The following is a 17,048-nucleotide window of genomic DNA, read 5'->3' on the forward strand; positions in this document are numbered from 1 at the left end:
TGAAAAATAGAAAAGATACGTACCAACGTGAAAGTTCTCAAGGACGGAGAATTCCTCAGCATGTCGAGTCACCTGCGCGCATAGCTGGGCGTTCGCCTCCTCCGTCCACATCACTCGGCCCCAAAGCACGAGCACCTCCTGGTCCGCCTCTGACCGGGCCTTTCGCTCCGACTCTAGGGCCTTCCGCACCAACTCTAGGGCACTCCGCTCCGACTCAAGGGCCACCAAGGACTCTTGGAGCGCCGCCTCGGTGTTCGCTAGGGATGTCCGCAACCCTGTCTCGATCTCCGCCTGGCGGGCCTTTGCAGCCTTGAGCCCTTGCTCGGCGGCAATCGCCCACTCTGCTGCACGCTGCCCCTCCGCCCGCGCTGCGGTCACCTCGGTCGCCCGGTCCTGGGACTCGCGGCGAGCGAACTCTAGCTGATGCTCAAGCTCAGCCATCCGGGCGTGCTCCATTCAGAGGAAATGAGACTTGCAGGATGACATCCCCTTTAGACTCTATGAAAAACAAGCATGCTAAGGCAACCAACAAAAGATTCAAAAGTTAAGGACAAGTATCGGAAACTCACCTCCGTGCCAAGCTGCAGGTCGACCTCAACTAACTACTGAGCGGACTTAACCCGCTCCTGGGCGTCTCCGAGCCTCGTGGACAGGTTGGCGAGTTCGGACACCGCGGCATGTCCTTGCCCCCCCAAGGATGTCCCAGAGCTGACCCTCCTGCGAATCCCGAAGGATGAACCGCACCTTTGATGGGTCCTCAGGGCAGGGCCACTCCAGGTCACCTGCCGGTAGACCGCCAGAGGGCCCTGCCTCCGACTGAACTACCGCCAGCTCCCACGAAGACACTGGCAGCTCCATCATGACATCAGCCTCGTCGTCCGATGGGATATCCACCACCTCGGTTGCATGGGCCACCGTTGGGCGTTCTGACTCCATCCCAACCACATCCCCCATCGACGCCTTCAGCTCCAACGACAAGGGTGGGCCATGCAGCCCTCCACTAGATGAGGCAGGGAGCTCGGCCTCCCTCGCCTCTTCCACCACAGCCAGTGGAGGAGGGGCTACGAGAGTTACCTCTGACGCGACCTCCACCGTTAGCACCGGGATAGCCACCAATGCCAATGCCATCGCTGCCACCATACTAGCAACAGACCCAGGGGGCACCACCCCTGAAAGGGAAGACTTCACCGCTACCACCCTGTTCCCCCCGTCGCTTGCCGCGACATGCTGCAGGGTGGGCCTCCAAGTCTCCCGCATGGGAGTTGGGGCGATGCTCAACCCCGACATCGCCCGGCCACTGACAAAAAGTGCAGATAAGTCACACTCCAAAAAGACTCAACAGCAAAAGATCGAAAAGGGACAAAGGAAAATGTACCGGGAGGTGAGCGGCATGACTCTGAAGGCAGGACCCGACATCAATAGGCCTGCAGGGCAAGGACCGCTCCCAGGCTGCGACCCATGCCCCCTCACTTTAGCTGGGGATGGAGTCCTCCTAACCGGCTCCTGTCCAGCCTGCGGGGTGCCACGACCCTCAGCTCGGGACTCCCCGACCGGAGCAGTGGGTGGAGCATCCTCCGGCTGTGAGTCACGCGATGCACTGGTGCCAATCCGCTCCCCACGTCCACAGTAGGCGGGGCATCCTCCGGCCATGAGTCACGCGCTGGCACCACTCCCGGCGATGCACTAGTGCCAGTCCGCTCCTCGAACCACCCAGTTTGCTCGGCCACGTCCGCGGCAGGCGGGGACGGGACCGGTGACGCCACCAAGGGGCACGGTGACCGTGTCCGCTTTGCCTCCCATTCACCGATGATGTCCGCTCTCTCCGCGTGCTTCCTCAGCATGGGAACTGCCGCACGCCGCTCCACCTCCTGCTCATCACCAGCGGAAGTCGCCGTAGGATCATGACGCTCCATCGAGGTCACAACGACCTCCCGACTTTCCTCCTCCTCGAAGAAAACCATGTCATCCACATCCATGGGATCCTCCGACACGAGCTTCGACTCGACGTCGCTCCTACATTCCCCGGCCTTCACGCGCCGGGCGATCTCCTACTCCTTCTCCTGCTTCAGCCGAACCTCCCTGGTTCTCTTCTTCTTCCTGACGTCTATCGCCTCCTTCTGGGTGGCCTGTCAGGCTGCGCCCTCCAGTCCCTTGGGAAGGTGCGGCCAGGACTTGTAAACTCCAAGCCCCTACGGAACGGATGGTCTGAGATCAAGAAATAGGAAAAAGCAGAGGAAAAAGCGTGGACGAAATAGAAAGGAGCATACCAGTCTCGACACGACCACAGAGTTGAAAGGTGCGGGCTTCCCATCGATCCTCTCTTTGGGCTTCAGCTGCAGCACCCGGCCAAGGCGACTGCATACCTCATCGTCCGACAGATCCTCCTGCGACGCACGATCTGAGTCTGATGGGCCGCTGTACATCCACATCGGTCGTGTCCTTCTCCACCAACGACGCAACCCGGCGGCGGTAGAAGGTATGGAACACCCGCACCCCATCAAGGCCATGCTTTACGAGCTTCCGGAGCTCCTCCTCGATGACCTCCACCTTATGCTTCTCCTTACGGGCACAACCCCACGACCAACTATCCTGCTTCTCTGGCCTCCCGCCAGGAACGGTGCCCCTGCCAGATTCCTGATGTAAAACCACTCCCCATGCCACCCCCGGTTGGAGTCGTAGGGGTTGTACGTGGGATACGAGCCTCCCATGCTCGGTTTCCTCTATAGGGCGAAACCCCCCACCAGCGCGATCTCGGCCAGATACCCCACCATCAAGGCTCTTTTAGAGAACAGCCACCGGAAGAAATCTGCATGCGGCTCCATCCCAAGGAAAGCCTCACAGACAGTGACGAAGCCGGTGATGTGCAGCACACCCATTGGATTAAGGTGCTATAGCTCTAGACCCCACTCATTGAGGAGCCCACATTGGAACCAGTGCGTGGGGTACCCTAACCCGTGCTCATGGAAGGTGAGAAAAGACACCACCTCATCAGGCCGAGGTTGCGAAAACTCCTCCCTCCCAGGAACCCTCTAGTGCGCCACCTCCTTCGGTGGTAGGAACCCCTTCGTGACGAAGGCCTTCAACACCGACTCCCTCACGGTGGATGACCTCTAGTCCGACATTTCGCTCCAAGATCGCAAAATGATTGGTGAGTCTTTCTCTTCTCCCTCGCTCTCTCCCTTTCTTTCCTAGAAACCACCGTGGCTCTCAGGAATGCTCACGGCAAGAAGGAAGAGGAAAGGAGGCGGCAGATGAGGAAAAGGTGAAAGAACAGGGTGAAAACCTTCTCCCTTCTCCTACTTAAGGAAAGGGTACAACAGTTAGGGGAGAGCGTGCTGATCAGGAAAGACGAAACGGCGGAGCGAAAACCCCTCTCTCTTTCCCATTTAGTGCAGATGAGACGTGCTCTGACCGATGGGACGTGCCCTGCCCTATGGAACGGCTCCTAATTAGATAGGACATGGCCTAGGCATGGCCCACCATTACCGCACACTAGCCACTACCGCACGACGGGAACAAGAACCAAAGCGCCACCGCACACAGGCGGCTCTCCGCATCCCTAGGCGGGACTTGGAAAAACCCAAAGTGGGATCTCCACTGGGAGAGACCATCGAGCTTCCTAAGTCGATTGAACGGCTCAGAAAACACACTGAGAGACAGGTAGGGAGCGAAGGGACGCCCCATGTAGGCCACGCCAATTCCGTCATGAATGACGAGCATTGGTCCCGGTCGGACGTTTCTGATTGGAGCTCTTCAAACCCCATCACTCGGAGTCATCAAGGTAACACTACCAACCCCAGCTATTTCTTTATAAATCATTTCATACATCCATACGTGCATTCATTCCATACGCCCATGCCTCCCAGACGATTCGGGCCCTGAACCACCCGGGGGCTCGGGAACTAAGCATCTCACGTGCAGCGAAATGCATCACAACGCTCCGTGTTGCGTCACAAAGCGGTGGTTGCCTCATTCGACATGAGCAACCAACAGAGCCAGGGGAGGAAAACCTAGATGAGCCCCGTGCAGCCCTTGCCCAGTCTAGCAGACAGGGTCATCTCAACCTTCTCATTCGATCCTAAACCTCTCACCAAGCCCACAGAATCTCCATCGAGGGGAGGCCGTTAGGCCACCCGGGTCGATCTCTGGAATGACCTAGGCATCTACCAGGTTGTATGTAAAGGAGCAGTGGAATGTCACAAGAGGGCTATGCCGACCTTGTCACGAACGACAGACTCGGATTCCACTCGATCATACCCGTTAGCGAACTCACCGAGCGCGTCACTCAAGCCCGAGCAATCGGGACAAGTGACAAAACTTAGCCCCTCCAGTTGTGAGGAACCGAGGACGGGGTAACGCACACAACTCACATCGACCCCTACTAAGGCCCAATAGGGCTTGGGGGCTCGAGACACAAAACGCCTGGGTCTGCGACCCCGAACTCGCCCCATCCGGCTATGCTCCAACTGCGCTCCAAAACACCTGGGTCTACGACCCTGATCTTGCCACATCCGGCTACGCTCCGACTGCGCTCCAAACACCTAGGTTTGCGACCCCGATCTCGCCCCATCCGGCTACGCTCTGACTACACTCCAACTACCTGGGTCTATGACCCCGATCTCGCCCCATTCGGCTACGCTTCGACTGCACACCAAACGCCTGGGTCAACCCCGAAGTCGCCCCGCCAGGATCAGTGAGCTCCATCTCGTCCGATCCCTTAACTAACTGCCTCGCCTGATCCCACAACGCGCACCGACGCCAGGATTAGTGAGCTCCGTGTTGTCCGATCCCTTGACTAACTGCCTCGCCCGATCCCACGGCGTGCACCGACGCCAGGATCAGTGAGCCCCATCTCGTTCAATCTCTTGACTAAACTGCCTCGCCCGATCCCATGGCGCACACCGACACCAGGATCAGTAAGCTCTGTCTCCTCCAATCCCTTGACTAACTGCCTCACCCGATCCCATGGCGCACACCGATGCCAGGATCAGCGAGCTCCGTCTCAAATTGATCCCTAAAACTAACGAAACTAACAGCCTCAGCTACGCAGCGACGCCTTAGTTGACAATTCCATCTCAAAACTGAAAAACACGCACAACACGCCCACTAACAAACACCCCCTAGACGGTTCCGCCCGAACCGCCCAGGGGCTCAGGGGCTACACCCGCGAAACAAAAACCTCCCCCACTGGCAACATGGAAAACCCCCAGATGGTTCTGCCCGAACCGCCCGGGGGCTCGGGGGCTCCAATCGGGTTCATAAACCTAGGGTCCCTTGCGGACAGGCTTCCCTACAAAGGCTCGGCCCGAGCAGGCAGCACACAACTCATGGGCTGGCCCAGATACCTGGGTGACAGGCCAGGGGCGTGATCCAATCTCTGACCGGAAGGTCAGGCCGAGGAGGAATAGCACCCGTTTTCCGACTTCGGCCCACCTCTCTGATCGGAGCGCTCGCTTCGGTCTCTAGCCCACCTCCGAACGTCTCTCCGACCAGAAGGCTTGGCCAAAACACTACTTCTGACTCCGACCCCATGTCTCCAACCGAGGTATGCAAAGACCCTGCTCACTGCTCTCCTCCGATCGGCGCAACCAGAGCCGACTGGGACCAACCGACCAGGGATGCCCGCCCGGAAGGGACCAGGGAACGAACGGAGAAAAGCAAGGCAAGACGCACAAGTCAAACCACGATACCAGGGACCCTACCCTGAACACCTACAGGAACAGTACTCTGCAACCGCCCTGACACAAATAATGTTGTAGGCATCGATATTTTACCTACAGTATTGTGGGCGCCATTAACTCCCATACGGTAAGACTCCCCCCCCCCCCCCACATGCCTCTAGGCATCAATAGTGTTGTGGGCGCCGGGATTTACCATACCGAGTGCACATGGTGTAATCCCTCACATGCCTCTAGGCATCAACAACGTATGCAGGTGCCGACATCCGCCATACCCAGACAAGGACGATGGAATCTCCCATATGCATCTGACATTCAACAGTGACGTCAATAGTGTTGTGGGCGTCTACAGTCATCCTATACCCGCCATCGTAGGCAGCAAGACTTAGAAACGTACGAACTCTCTCCCTCTCACTGGTAAGGCCATCCCCTTTATTTATAAAAGGGGATGCGCTCTCTCCCGATAGGGGAGGTTAAAAAAAGAAAACCCAAGTTGATTCAAGCTCACTAGCTCACAACCACAGAACCATCAGGTTCGGACCTCAAGCACACGCTTGAACACTTAGCTCATAGAGGAGCTCCTGTCACTCTCGGCCCTTCCAACCGGAGCCGACCGGACCTCTTGTACACCCCATCTTTCTCCTTCTCGTTTGTAACCCCACTGCAAACTTCGAGCACCTGGGCTCAGGAATAAAGTCACCGACCGACTCAAACTGGACGTAGGGCGTGTTGCCTGAACTAGTATAAACCCTGTGTCATTGAGTGCTAGGCCACCTCCGATCACAACGTACGACAAAACTACAAATATTTACGTGTTGGTCACTTTCTACACCAACACCACCATTGTCGTCATCAGATTTTTAAGAGCTTTACACATGGCAATATATATAGCTCAAAAGTTTTGTTAACGACAAATGCGCATAAGGCATAGAAATCCCATGGATAATCATGACACGCACACATAGTAACATATCATTTATCTCATAACTGCTGCCTTCAATAGCTCACACATGGTGTAACACTACAAAAAGCTATCCCATATAATGAACTGGCAGTGAGAAATTGTTGGTGCTATTTATTGATATCTTTTTGCTTTACTTTTAACTATTATGTACTACTATTTTACAAGATTAATGCAACTTAGTGCTAATGCTTACCACATAGCACAACATCTTGTGTTTTCAGAGCTTGTTGCCAAATTTCAAGAAATCGAGCATATTTTGGCACTTTTTGTGCACAAGCTTGGAGCAATCCTTTAGAGTCCAAGATAGGCTTTAGGGAGCTGTGAAGAGCAAAGCAAGACTTGGATGACATGGAGCACCAGTAGTCCTCGATGTTGCACGGCACCAGACCCACACCGCATGATGCTGAGAGCCAAAAGACCACTGTGGGCCTAAGACACAACACTTACTTCATTCGATAATGATTATGGATACATACTGGTAAAAGAGAAGCATACGCGCATTCAAGGTCTACCCCTAGAAGGAGAGATAGGGGGGAAGAAGGGTGAGATCCTTAGACCACCCTCGAACCACCTCTAGGGTTTGGCGATGGAGTCATGATGGATGCACATTGCAAGCTTGGCTATGACGCCCAATGAATGGTCATGATGGACTTGACTACTAGTGTAATGACTGAATGGTCCAAGAGAGGGTGAATTGGGCTCTAAAAAGTTGAGGTGGCAACCATAGCCTATGTAACTAAATTTAAACCCCCTTGCACGGTGGCATCTAAGTTTGCTACAAAAGCACACTAGTGCATCCTTAGGGCCATGAGGCTAAACTAGTCCTTAGCAAGGTTCACACTAATCATATTATCCTTACAAGCAATTGTATATAAAACCTATGTTGAGCACTCTACCATATGATCCTAGTTGCCATCCATCATAAGAACTTACACACAACAAACTAATAAGCGAGAGCTTAAACAACATGTGAAGTAAGAACAAGAGAAATGGAAAGAGACAACTAAATTTTTCTATGGTATGGAGTTGTTGCCACAGCCAACTAATCCACATTGGAGAACCAGGAGTCATAAATACTTGGTTTGCTCTTCTCCATTCCAGAATGGTGGGTTTCAAACCACATACACCGTACCTTTTGGAGCCTCCTCAACAAGAACTCCATCGAGGAGGGTCACCAAGTCTTTCACCAAGATATATCTAGGTGATGGCAATCACCAAAAGCAACAAGTCTTTAGGTTTAACTCAAAAAACCCAACCATGAACACCAGTAGCACTCAAGGCTAACTTTCAATCTTCACTTCTCAGTTTGGATGGCATTCCAATAGCTTCACACTCCTTTATGGGGTGGAAGAGAAGCTTCAAATGGGGCAGGGATTGCACATATATAGAGGGTGAAGGGGCTGCTAGACATTGGAAAAAGCTGGTAGACGCAGACGCCACCAGATGATCCACCAACCACCACTGCCTTCACCAAATCATATGGTGCTATTGATCTGACCTAAAATTCTAATGACTAGAAAGTATTATACCAAAATATTCTCCCACTAGATGATATGGCGTAGTAACGAGACTTAACCAACTTATCATAAAGTCAAGCTTGGCCTAGTAGATGGTCTGTCGAGGAGTCATGAAGTATCTACTCTATCACACAGTGCACTCCAGTAAGCTAACCAACTTTTGTCATCATCAAGTTGGACCTCACCGAACAATCGGCCAGGGGTTGCACATATTGGATAGAGATGTTTGATTTCCTATAATAAATAGGGTAGGTTAGGTAACTACCAAAGGGTTAAGGGAAAGCTAAGGAAGTCCTCATGACTGAGTGGAGATACTCGGGAAAACATGTGAGAGATATGATAGGTTAAAGGATCAAAGGATCCACGTGTGGACAAGGAAGAGTTGGATAGGGAGCTTGGTGGGGGGCTCGACTTAACCATGAAGGAAGGGAGGATCAGTGAGCCACTACCTTGGGCTTTCACCCCTAGCTCTAGTCGTAGCTTCATCCGCATAGTGGAGTAATATGTATCCCACAAATCATAATGGTCGAACCACAATCTATAGGATCAATAGAATTACTAACGAAACCACTGATTTACAAAAACATAGGATGGAAACCATATAAATTATAGGTTATTCCACTTAGCTTGAAATGCGGATCTCAAAATCATATAGCATTTGAGACGATAGTGAAAAGGGCAGTTTGTAAACTAGAATATGTAATGGTGCATGACTTTCCAATCAAAAATAGTTATTCCGGTTGTAATAACAAACAAAAATGAGAATAAGTTCATGTGGAGATCTATATGAATAGAGTAAAGAGATGATAATACAACCCAAACATGGGAAAATCCTACTATGGTAAGCACAATTTCAAGCTATATATGTCAAGGATCAGAAATTGATGAAACAGAAGCGGCAGTAAAGTAAAGCATAAATTGATGAAAGAAACCAAGACACGCAATTTTGCAGACCACCCCACTTATTTAGTTTATAGGAAAGTAACACACATCCATACAGAAGATATGTATCGACAGGAATGATTTTCTTAGCATCATACATTTTATTGTTCAGCTCTATAGCAAAGCTAGCTAGCCCACATGGGGCGGGTAGATGATAGTGTCGAGAAAGATGCTAACGCGGTTGGGGCGGAAGTCATCTGTGGTCACTGGCGAGCCGACTGGCAGAAAGACAATATCAGCATCAGGCTTGTCAGCATCAGGATGACCACTCCCAATAATGTTAGGCCATGACCACATGCCACCAGTGCTCTGAACCCCCGTCGTGGAGCTCATATTCAGTCAATAGCTATCAAATCAATCAATAACGCTGTTATTAACTAAAACTAAAGTAGGTAGCATGAATTGAAGGTACATCACATAAACAAGCTATGTTATATAAGATTCATAGATCATTAAGAGAAGATAATTAGCAACTATACAATTGCAGATAACTGCAAACTAGTCAAAGGAAAGCTAATTAACCACAAGAAGACAGCGGTTTATGACCTGTTTCTAAAGAAACTTGATTGCTATGTATGAGTTGTGTTGTGGTTCTAGCAATGCGAGTGGACAACGGTTTTTTATAGAGCGGAGAAGGTTTGGATGAGGATTCAGGGTCATCCACCCTGGAAAGCCATCAATCCGTCATGTATCCTACATGCGTCCACATGATCTAGCTTCACGTGAATAACGATGCAAATGAACAAGCTACCAAATTCTGATACTAGAAAAAGATGCCACGTCTATTTAATATGTTTACATATGGTGGTAAGTCCTCAAAAGGAAGAGAAACATGTTGATGGTGCAATAAGAAGCATATGCACACAAGGTAGCTGATACATGTCCATAGCACACAATAAAAACAAGAGAGAGTACAAAACTGTCAATGGATTTATTTGATTATGTGTGCGCACTCAGGGCACAACAACTACAAGGAAGATCTAGATAGAAAGAAATTAATTTTTCTCACCTATAGATTATTGACTTGACAAAGGAGGTATAGCCATTTTAGGAATAAAGCCTATCATGATCCTTTGACGTAATTATTTTTATGCTTGGGAAATTGATCTCCCTTGTTTATCATTGTAACACAATGGTCATAAACTCTACATGCTTCTCCTTTTATTTTTATATGTCTCAGCAGTTCTCTGTTTTCTCGTTCAGACAAAATAGGAGGTGGGTTTGGTACAAGGATGTAAAAGGCCAAAGGTTGTACAACAATAACAAGGGAAAGGGAAAAGGAAATAGAAATAGAAATAGGAAAGTCCAACATGTAAAGAAAAACCAGTGCAAAATGATACACTAATGCGCTGCAAGATGCCTGGCCCATAAGAGGCACCATGCTTGTGCCTCCTCTATTTAATCTTGTGTTGGAAAGTCCCATTGACGTCTTTATTTCTAGAGTTCCATGGCACGAGTAGGATTATAGACCATAGACCCCTCTTCAGCACCCCTAGTGCTACAACTAAAGATAGCATGTCCATTCATGGAGAAACTTAGTGATTGTCCTATTGTCCTAGGTGACATGTGGGTGGCCAATCCTAGATGAAGTTGAGCCCCAAACATGTGTGTCATGGACTAGGGTTCTATGTGACCTTGTGGGCCGAGACCGGGCTACCTAAGTGGGGCTGGACTGAAGAAGGACTCCAGCTACTAAAGCAAGGAGGACATTCAGAGAGGGCATCAACAAAGAATAGTACCTTCGTCTACCTCCTGTCTGAGAGTTCCCCTATAGTTCCTCTTGCTATCTTTCTTGATTCCTTGCTCTTCCCAATCTAGATCCCCTCTGATTCTTCCCAATTTGTATCAAGTACTTTTGTACTTGTGATTTAGTAGTGTAGGTTCGTAACAATTGGTATCCAGAGCCTTGGATTTGGGGAACCATAATTTTTTCCCAATTCGATTGCGCCCATGGTTTCCTAGTGTCCACACCATCTTTCGTCGTCGTTGATTCACTGGCGGCAAGCATCGATTCCCTCTCTCAGAAGATGGTGAACTTGATGCACATGATGGAGGTGAAGCTTGCGGGGATTAGCCATGCCCCTATGATCATCGTGACTTTGGTTTCATCATTATCATCGGTTGTCATCGAGTACTTCACTGAAGTACTCTGACCCGACAATGGAACCGACTCCAGCTACATCGTCCATGCCTGTAGTGACCTCGAGCATGTCCACGGTATTCCTCTTTGATGTACCAATCAGATTCAATTCTGCTACGAGCAATACGGTATCCACTACTTCGTTGGAGTACAATGGCTCGGTGATGACCACGACCCTTCACAGACGTGGACCACCTCCATGGTGACCACCCTTACCTCGCCTCTAGCCATCACTGCGCTCACCATTACCTTCTAGGTTCCGAGGTCGCCATACCTTGCTCCGATGAAGAAGATCACCAGGACGGCGATAAGGGAGCCGCACACCAGCATGACCGTCTTCGGGTTTGTGGGTGCTACACTGGAGGCATGTATTGCATGTGAGCTCGTGCAACACCTTTCACGACTTGCCGACCGGGTGCGCCTGTTCGTCGACTTTGCCATTCGCACCACCGCGCTCGTCTTCGTCCATGACCATGAGGATCTAGAGCAGTGTTTTAAATCTCTGGCTAAGACATTTTAGCGGATGACCTCAAAAACAGCTATAGCAGAGCTAAATGGGGATATAGCGGGCTATAGCGGCTAAGTTGTACATAGACACAAATAGCTTTATCTTTCTCAAACAGCTATAGCGGGCTATAGCGGCAGCTATAGCTGGAGATTTAAAAACCTTCTAGAGCACCGCGCCCTCGCTTTCTATCACGATGCCTCATCTAAGCTAGCCCAAGTCGGCCCAGTAGCCAAGGAGGAGCAAACAGGCCCGTCGCAAGAACTCCAAGGTCCACGGCCCACAGTGGGCTTGTATCCAGTGCGCCCCAGCTGTAGGAGAGTAGAAAGGGAGAGGCAGAGCACAGGAGAGGGCGTCATCGATATTCTTGTAACCTAAACCAGTTCACGCTTGTATCCGGGACCTCATCAGCCCGAGAATACTGTGCTTCTTCCACGCGTCCGGTCTCGTCGATCGGGTCGCTAACATACCTGGTATCAAAGCCGTCATCCCGGTGAGCTCTGGAGCCCGCGCTGATCTCCCACGAGCACTTCACTAGGCTGCAGCGGGCAAGGGGAGCGATGGATCCCATCGTCACCAAGACGTTCGACGAAATGCTCAAGCGGATGAATGAGCAAGACTCGCGCTCCGCCGAGCGCTGGGAGCGCCTAGAGAAGTGTTTCAAGGATGTGTCCTTCGCCCTAGGGAGCGCGAGGAAGCTGCTGACGCTCGCATCGCCTCCCTGGAGAGCTTCACATCTTCCCAGTACACCGCCGCCATCGTCGCCGACAACTGGGGATCACACTTCGACTCGCGCGTCTCCGGTCTGGAGTAGCGCATGGCGGATCTCGAACTCATCCAGCTGGATGAGATCCGGGATGAGCGGGACGACTGGGTGGAGGCACTAGAGGGGGCCATCGGCGAGATGCAGTCGTGGCGTTAGGAGGTCGACGGCCACATCGACGACATCCGCTACGAGCTTCGCCGCTTCCCCAAGTCTACCGCGACGCCGACAGGCAACCCCTGCCGATGGCGCGTCCGGAGTTGGCCGCCGCCGAGCAACATCTTGGCGGGAGCACGGTCGACTGGCCCAACGGGCACCGCGTCGCCATGACTACACGGGTGCTGGCCTATGGCTCGGTAACGACCATGGCGTCGTCCCGGGCCAATGGTACGTCCTTCCCTCCCAACCCCGGTACTCCTGTTCTTCAGTCGCAGTTCCGACATCCCCAGTTCGTCCCCAACCCTCCTCCACCAAATCCCCCACCTCAGTTCGCACCCAATCCTCCACCACTTAACCCTCCACCGCACTACAACCCCAATCCACCAATTCCCCACCAGCCACATACCCTTCATCCCAATTACACAGCACACCCTACGTACCTCGGCCATCTTCCTAAGATGCATTTCCCTAAATTCGACGGCGACGACCCTCAGTATTGGATGACTTGTGCCCAGAATTACTTCGATCTGTACGCCGTCGATCCTTCTATGTGGGTAAAATGTTCCACGATGCAGTTCACTGGTGCTGCCCGTCATTGGTTCCAATCGGTCGAACGCCAACTTGTTGGTCTGGATTGGCCATCCTTCTGTCGTCTGATCCGCGAGCGCTTTTGCCGTGATCAGCATGAACTGCTTCTGCATCAATTGTTTCACATCAAACAAACTACATTAGTTCAGGACTATGTGGATCGCTTTGTCAACCTCATCGAACAACTCTCAGCCTATACAACCAACCCCTATCACCTGTCATACACTACCCGATTCGTTGACGGTCTCCGTGAAGATATTCGAGCAATTATTCTTGTTCAGCATCCACAAGACTTGGATACTGCGTGTACATTGGCTCTCTTGCAGGAGGAAGCTGTCGAGCCGGGGCAACGTCGTGAATTCCGCAAGACTGATGGATCACCCTTCGCCAAGCCGCAGGCGTCGAAGGGAGCTCTTCCCTTGCCTCCTCCGCCTGTATGTGCTGGCGCACGGCCGCCTCCTGATGACAAGAAGCCAACCGAAGACCGCCGTTTTCCTCCCAAGCCTGTCAGTGTGGATGACAAATTCCAGACATTACGCTCCTACCGCAAGGCTCGTGGTCTTGTATCCGCTGCGGTGAGTGTTGGCAGCCTGGCCACAAGTGTGCTCCTGCAATCCAGCTGCACGCCCTTCAGGAAGTCTGAAACCTGTGTCAAGATGCATTTGAGTTGGATGAAGGTGAAACAAGTCAGCCAGCCGTTACTGACACTCCACAGCAACAGCTATTCTTGCTTTTGTCAGCCGTGGCTATGTCTGGTCGTGCCTCTGCTCGCACTATGCAGTTCAAAGGAGATATTCATGGACAGCAAATTCTCATCCTCGTGGATTCCGGAAGCAGTCATTCCTTCCTCAGTAATTCTGTTGCCAGTAAACTCTCGGGTCTCTGCCAACTTCAGTCACCTGTTACTGTCCAAGTTGCAGACGGTGGGTCTATTGTTTGTTCCCAGGAGCTCCCAATGGCAGTGTGGTCAGTTCAAGGTTATGAATTTCATTCTAACCTCAAGGTGCTTCCTCTGTCCTCTTATGACATGATTGTCGGCATGGATTGGTTGGAAGCCTTTTCACCGATGAAAGTGCATTGGATACACAAGTGGATGTTGATTCCTTATGGCTCCGTTCAAATTCTGCTCCAAGGACAGTCCGATGACACAGATACTTGCCCGATGATTTAGTTATATCATCTCGACAGTGTACCAACTCAGTCTGAACATTCAATGGTAGATCCGGCTGTCCAAGCTATTCTGGATGAATTTGCAACAGGGCTTCCTCCACGGCGCTCTTGTGATCATACAATTCCCTTGATCCAAGGCGCCCAACCTGTGTCGGTGCGCCCTTATCGCTGTGCGCCCGCGCTCAAGTCCGAGATTGAGACTCAAGTTACAGACATGCTACAGTCTGGATTGATACAGCTGAGCACAAGTGCCTTTTCTTCACCTGTGTTGCTCGTACGCAAGAAGGATGGTGTCTGGCGCTTCTGCGTAGACTACCGTATGCGCAGTGCACTAACAATCAAATCCAAGTTCCCCATCCCAGTTATTGATGAACTTCTTGACGAACTGTCTGGCGCCTCTTGGTTTTCGGTATTGGACCTTCGAGCAGGCTTCAATCAGAAAAGATTGGCCCCAGGTGAAGAACACAAAACAGCCTTTTAGACTCACTGGGGACATTTTGAATTCACCGTGATGTCTTTTGGTCTCACTGGCGCGCCCAATACCTTCCAAGGAGCCATGAATTCAACCCTGCATCCGTTGCTTCGTAAATGCGTCATCGTCTTCTTCGACGACATCTTGGTCTATAGCAAGACCTTTGAAGAGCACCTCTCTCATTTGCAGCACGTTTTGTCCCTCCTGGCACGAGATCAGTGGCAAGTCAAATTGTCCAAGTGCAAATTTGCCCAGCAAAGTATCTCTTATTTGGGTCACATTGTCAGCAAGTCAGGGGTAGCAACTGACCCAAGCAAGGTTCAGTCAATCAAGGAGTGGCCCGTTCCTCAGGATCTCAAGCAACTGAGAAGCTTCCTGGGACTAGCCGGCTATTACAGGAACTCCGTGCATCATTTCGCCGTCATAGCTCGGCCGCTCACTGACCTTCTTAAGAAGGGTGCTCTGTTCGTGTGGACACCGTCTCATCAGTCAGCTTTCACTGCTCTACAGCACGCCCTCATGACTGCTCCAGTTTTGGCGTTACCGGACTTCTCAAAGCCGTTCCAAATCCAGACTGATGCAAGTGAATTCGGTGTCGGAGCAGTGTTACTTCAAGACAATCATCCCTTAGCATTTGTCAGTAAAGCTCTTGGCCCGAGGACTCGTGGCCTTTCCACCTATGAAAAAGAATATCTGGCAGTGTTGATTGCCATTGAGCAGTGGCATGCTTATCTACAACACGGGGAGTTCATCATCTTTATTGACCAACGCAGTTTGGTGCACATCACCGACCAACGCCTTCACACACCTTGGTAACTTCGGCTATATACTAAGCTAGTGGGTTTACAATACAAGATTGTCTATAAGCCAGGTGCATCCAACCAGGCGGCTGATGCACTTTCAAGACACCCCTCGCCTTCAGCCCAAGTAAACGCTATCTCCTCTGTCACACCGACATGGTTAGCTGATGTCGTGGCCGGTTATGACAAAGATCCTGCAGCACTGAAGCTAATTCAAGAACTGCTTTTGGCGCCGGATTCTCACCCTCCCTACACACTTGCTGACTGTGTTCTTCGGCTTCGTGGACGCATCTGGATTGGTGCCAATCCCCCTCTTCAGCAGCGCTTGATCTCTGCTATGCACAACAGCGCCGCAGGAGTCCACTCGGGGTTCCCCGTTACATTCAGTAAGATTAAGAAGCTATTCGCATGACGCGGTATGAAGTCGGATGTCAAAAACTTCGTGGCTGCTTGCACTGTTTGTGTTGAGGCAAAACCGGATCGGTCTCGCTACCCCGGGCCGCTGTCACTGCTACTGGTGCCTACTGAGTCCTGTCAAGTTCTGTCTACGGATTTCATTGAAGGACTTCCCCGCTCCGGCTCTACAAACTGCCTGATGGTTGTCGTGGACAGGTTCAGTAAATTTGCACATTTCATTCCACTCTTACATCCATTCAGTGCGCAGCAGGTGGCTCAGGTTTTCCTGGACAATATCTACTGCCTACACGGGATGCCGACTCACATCATCAGCGACCGAGATCGCATTTTCACGAGTGCGTTCTGGCGGGAGCCCTTTCGCTTGGCTCAGACAACTCTGTCCATGAGCTCGGCGTACCACCCGCAAACGGACGGCCAAATGGAACGCATCAACCAGGTGCTTCGTCCACTCGTGTCCGCGGCAATGGCTCAAGTGGATACCTCTGGCGGAGTTCTGGTATAACACCAGCCTGCATTCCTCCATCAACAGGACGCCATTCGAGGTACTGTATGGCCATCCACCTCGCCATTTCGGCATTTCAGCTACTTCAGTTTCATCCGCTCCTGAAGTCGAAGCACTAATCTCTGAACGTGCTACTATGATGGCTTCTGTTCGACAACACCTTCACCGAGCCCAACAACGCATGAAGACACATGTTGACAAGCGCCGTTCTGAGCGTACATTCTGCGTCGGCGACTTCGTCTACCTCAAGCTTCAACCGTACGTGCAGTCTTCGTTGGCGCCAAGAGCCCATCAGAAGCTGTCCTTCCGCTACTTCGGCCCATACAAGGTGATCGATCGCATCGGCTCTGTCGCCTACAAGCTGGAACTTCCTCCTTCGTCGTCCGTCCACCCGGTGTTCCACGTTTCCCTCCTCAAGCCGGCGCCGTCGA

At 51.5% G+C, this 17,048-nt stretch overlaps 1 pseudogene; it reads left to right on the top strand.

Moving 5' to 3' along the window:
• The first annotated feature begins 12,124 nt into the window (after positions 1–12,124).
• On the top strand, positions 12,125–14,438 carry LOC136514817 (uncharacterized; annotated as a pseudogene).
• The last annotated feature ends 2,610 nt before the right edge of the window (positions 14,439–17,048 follow it).

The sequence above is a fragment of the Miscanthus floridulus genome, chromosome 17, assembly GCF_019320115.1.
Source record: "Miscanthus floridulus cultivar M001 chromosome 17, ASM1932011v1, whole genome shotgun sequence".
In the NCBI taxonomy this organism is placed as follows: Eukaryota; Viridiplantae; Streptophyta; class Magnoliopsida; order Poales; family Poaceae; genus Miscanthus; species Miscanthus floridulus.